Source organism: Panthera uncia (assembly GCF_023721935.1).
Source record: "Panthera uncia isolate 11264 chromosome D3 unlocalized genomic scaffold, Puncia_PCG_1.0 HiC_scaffold_9, whole genome shotgun sequence".
Classification (NCBI taxonomy): domain Eukaryota; kingdom Metazoa; phylum Chordata; class Mammalia; order Carnivora; family Felidae; genus Panthera; species Panthera uncia.
This window is the reverse complement of record NW_026057587.1, coordinates 2569059-2574228: the sequence shown is the minus strand read 5'-3', so window position 1 is coordinate 2574228 and position 5170 is coordinate 2569059.

Below are 5170 nucleotides of genomic sequence, written 5' to 3'. Positions count from 1 at the left end.
AGAGAGCGACAGGGAGAGACAGGCAGGGGAAGGAGGAGAGATAGCCAGAACGAGGTCCCGGGGCTGTCGTGAGCACAGACTTACTGCGGAGAAGAGACTACTGAATGGGAAGTGAACCCCGCTGAGCAAAGAGGCATTTCATCGGAAAGGACGCCTGAGAGTTCTCACGATAGGGAGGACCCTGCCCGTGAGAGCAGCGGGCGTCTCGTGGGTTTGGGCACGTGAGCTTCTCTCTTATGGGAGGAGGCCCCCAAGGCTGGGAAGGATGGGGCTCGGAAGTGGCTCCCGGGAGACCCAGGGAGGGAAAGAGCCTGAACACAGGTTGACGAGCGGGCGTGTCGTTCGACTGGTCGGCAGGGAAAAGCCACTGGGCTGACCCCTGGTGAGACCAGCTGGGCCTTGGCAGGACCTGTGTCTGGCAAGTGGGGCGTGCGTGAGTCCAGACGAGTCGTGTGGGGACAGGGTCCTGTGCGGTAAGTCCTTTCCAGAAGGTGCAAGTCGGGGGGCACCTCCCAACCTGCGCTGTTCCAGGAGCTCGGGGGACGGTCACCGTTGCCGGCAGGTGGGCATTCACGTTCACCCTCAGTGACACAAACGGGGTCACAAGACTGTTTACGTCACAAACACAGGTCCTTTGCAGTCACAGGTGTTTCTGTGCCCGCCCAGCCTCTAAACGCGTCTAGAGATCCGGGAACACGGGCCAGAGGCGCAAAGAGGGGAGGAAGCCTTCGAGGACGGAAGTCAGCAGCCCTTGAGACCCCGTAAGCCGTTTTTCTGGGCGTTTCGAAAATGCGAGAACCGGGCACGGAAAACCCACGTCAGAAAGCTCACTGCGTAGAACGCCCGGGCCCCTTGGCCTCCGGCTTCTTGCAGACGTCTGCTTGCTGACCTTTCTGATCTGGGAAAATGCTGAGCGTATTTCTACATTAGAAGCTAAAGAAGAAAATCCGTTTTAAGCGGAGCACGAGCCTTCTAAGGGCGGAGGCTTTGGGACATTGCGCAGTGAGCTCAGGGCCTCTGCTGAGAAAGGCCTCACTGCGCTCATTTCCCCTTCCCAGGAACAAAGCCTTTGTGATTTAGCTGAATTGTGTACATTTTTGGAAAGACGTTTCTCCCAGCCTGGATTTTTAACGCTATTTACGAGTCTGAAAGAAGTGGATTGTAAGATAATCTCATTCAAATAGATCGTGGCCACGAAGATGAAGTCATTCCTTTTATCTAACGCCCCCCCCCCCCCCCCCCCCCCCCCCCCCCCCCCGCCCCACTGCACCTTATTTGCAATCGTTTCTACCAGAAGTTGCCTTGGAGTCTGAGATTCTCCGAGAAACTGCTCGGCCACAGTTTCCATTCTGACAGACGGTTGGGGCCTCACTGGTCTGTAGGGTGTGTCCTCTCTGACTCTGACCCCAAGTCCTGCCTGTGGCTTGACCCCACGACATCCCCACATCCGCGCCTGGGCCCCAGCACGGGGCCTGGCTCGCTGTTCCCATAAATACTTCTCTACACGGCCAACAGGAAAACGGAGGGGCGCCGGGGTGGCACGTCGGTTGAGTGTCCAACTCCTGATTTTGGCTCAAGTCATGATCTCAACGATGTGAGTTGGAGCCCCGAGTTGGGCTCTGTGCTCACAGTGCAGAACCTGCTTGGGATTCGCTCTCTCCCCCCTCTCTCTCTGCCCCTCCCCTGCTCATACTCTCTCTCTCTCTCAAAATAAATAAACAAAAGAAACAGGATGAAATCACCCCCAGCGGGAAATGGGGAGGCTTCCCCGCTTCCTGCGAGAGATTCAGTTCTCCATCTAAGATCTGGAACCCTCTGATGACCAGACATTCAGAGGTCGGCTTTCCCTAACCTCACACGGTGGGTTCTACAACCTGCCTGGACCAGGACTGAACGCACAGGGTGCTGCACTCCGGGGCTGTTCATGCTGGTAACATGACCACACAAGACTTTTCCTCTAAATGCTGTTTGTAGAGCCTAAACCCTAGGCGAGAAGGTCGTTCGCTGTATCTTCTTTTTGAGGTAAACTCTTCCTTTGGGCCAAACTGTGACTCACGGATCCCTTCAGAAAAGATTTCAATTTCCCAAGACCTTCCAACGTGAATGGTGACCTGCCTATGCGTCCAGGGCAATCACGAGAAGGTTTAGAGTGGCTGGAATTACATATTCCCAATTAACCATTTTATTGTGTCTTCCAGGGTGGTGTTTCACCCAAGACAGGTGAACCTCTTAGGAGATTCAGGTGAAAACCCGTGTTCTTTGACTCAGAGCCTTTAATTTAGGAGCTGCGGGGTGTGAGGCACTAATCGATACTCTGCACTAGCTGCGAGCTTGTATGCAAATGAGATCTTGGGGAGAAAAGGTGAGCTGTGTCTGGGTGGGTAAATTAAAACCTCGTGGGAAAGAAACACTTCTCTTGGCATTAAAAAGTACCCAGCGAGTAGTACAAAGTGGGATGCCCAAGGGGCGCCTGGGTGGCTCAGTCGGTTGAGTGTCCGACTTCGGCTCAGGTCACGATCTCACGGTCCGTGAGTTCGAGCCCCGCGTCGGGCTCTGTGCTGACAGCTCGGAGCCTGGAGCCTGTTTCAGATTCTGTGTCTCCCTCTCTCTCTCTGACCCTCCCCCGTTCATCCTCTGTCTCTCTCTGTCTCAAAAGTAAATAAACATTAAAAAAAAAAAATTAAAAAAAAAACAAAGTGGGATGCCCGAGGCAACGGCAGAGTCTGCAGCCAGGGTATCTCGTGGCCGCTGCACCTGGAGACAGAACAGTCAGAGGAAGGACAGGCACTGGGGACACGGGCCAGGTCCTGGGGCTTTTGTTGTGCTTGCCTTTTACTCTGGGGGACGTGCATCTCGGCCCTGCCCTTGGAGTTTCAATTCTACCTGTGTAAACAAATCATCTTAAACATGAGGCAAATGTAACCCATGTGCTTAATTCTGGATTCAGTTCTCAATACAAGGTCGCGATCCAACCCCTTCCTAGAAGTTCGTTTTCAGCGAACTTCTGGTCCCTATTCAGCTGGAGCATCGAACACGGCAGGGTCCCTCTCGGCGGCAGCCTGGATGGTTGAGAAGCTGCGGGCCTGGGAGCCTACACGCCCGAGAGCCGATGGCACTGGTCTGCCATGCGGCCCGGGCGCCAGGAGTTTTAAAAGCCAAGGCTCCGAACCACTGCTTCGACAAGTGGCCTGTCCCTGGGGCGCCTGGGTGGCTCCGTCAGTGAAGCGTCTGACTTCTGCTCCCGTCAGGATCTCACGGTTCCGCACTGTCAGTGTGGAGCCTGCTTGGGATTCTCTGTCTCCCTCTCCCTCTGTCCCTCCCCAATTTGTGCTCTCTCTCTCCCTTTCTCAAATAAGCAAACTGAAAAAAAAAGTGGCCTCTCCCATGAGGGCGGCTTGCCTGGGGGGGAGGTCTTTCCAGATGAGCCCCCTCACCCTCCCAGGACTTTGGGTCGGGAAGGAGAAGTGAGGGTGGGGCGTGGGGAGAGGCAAGAAAAGAGGAACTAGGGGGTGGGAGCAAGACACGGACTGCGTCCTTCATCGGGAAGACGAGTAAGGGCTGCCCTCCCCACATGGCGGAAAGCTCGGGGTCAACGCCAGGCAAGTCCCGCTACCAGGAGCCGCCCCCGGAGAGCCCACGTGGTCTGCGTCTGTAAGCCTTGAACACCTGCGAGGAAGCTTTCAGATCAGCAGGGCCCCGAGGCAGCGAGCTCTTCCAGAACAGGGTGGAAGGGCAAGGAGGGTGTTCGACGGGAAGCCAGCAGCGCCAGCTGCCGCGGGAGCAGAGGCCGCGAGGAGGCAGCGCCCCTTGGCTCCCTCGCACGGTGCCTCCTTAAAATGCAGCTTCCCTCCGTGTGTGAAGGCTGTCGTGTCTCAGCTCTATCTGGAGATTCACTCCTGGCGTCCCTCAAGCCTGTACGTCAGCAAATTTGAAAACGATGCACAAAATGTTTAAGCGTAAAGTTAACTGCGTATGAAAGTAGAATCATCTGCCATGTTTGTGGAAAAGCACCGTTTCTCGTCTGCGCTTCGGCATTAAAACAGCGATGGTGTTTGAAACCCCTCTTGATGAGGTTCTGGAGCGTTGGCACCTCTTGGGTGGGGGCTGGAGGTGGCGGGGGGGGCGGGCGGCGCTTTCTCGCAGAGCGCCGCACACAACGTGAACACACGGCAGCCGTCTCCCTGGGCTGACGGTGGCGCACTTTATTCGTTCAGAAACACGCCCATCCCCAAAGTGCGTCCAGCTTGGGAGCATGTTTATCTAGGGACGCAAACCGATGGCGTTCAGGTACGGCGTGATCAAGCATCTACTGCAGCATTCCAACAGGGAATGGGTTCAAGCTTCCGAACAACCAGAGTTTTCTAACCAGCAGCACCGCTGGGTGGCCCCTGAGCCGTCACGCGGCTCTCTCTAAGGGGCACTGCCAGTTCCAGATTCAGAGGGAGCCGCCTCGGGCTCGGCTTCTCCCTCGAGTCCCCTCCTTGCTGTGCCCCCAAGGAACCTGGGCCCCGGCAGGGTCACGAGTGCAAACCCCAGCCGTGAGGAGCGGCTGCCTTCCTGGCTCGGCTCTGAGCGAGGTGGACAGGGAGCGTCCAGAACCTGAACGTGTCCTTGCGTCCTGGATGGAGCCCCAGTCGAGGTGACTGCTCGCCCCCAGGTCTGCCGGCGTCTAGACCGACCAACGAAGCACCACGTGCCATGGTCTCCCGAGGCTGCTCTACCTTCTCAAGTCCCCACTGCTTTCTTCCTCTCACCACGTGGTGGAACTCTCCACTCCCTTTGCCGCCACGGCACGTCCCCGGGAACGCAGGGACTCAAGAACCACCAGGGGCCGGTGTGGCCTCCAAAGGAGAGTAGGCACTGCTTCTGGGGACGCCGTGCTGCTGCGGCAGGGACATCACACCAGTGACGGCTCCACTTGGCTAAACTCGCTACACTGGGTCTCCAAGGTGGGGTGTGGGGTAACGTCACCAGACGGCCGGTCCTGCCACGGGCTGGAAGCTTGTGACCCGCTGGGCCCCCACCCCTGGGTCCCTGACGCTGACCGCAACGACCCAGGCTCCATCTGGGGGTCGCTGGAGTGTCTTCCAGGCTGTGAGCACCGTGTACCCCGTCCCCTTGCTCCCGCTTTCCCAGGAGGAGCCTGCAGTGTGGACTGCCCGCTTTCCCA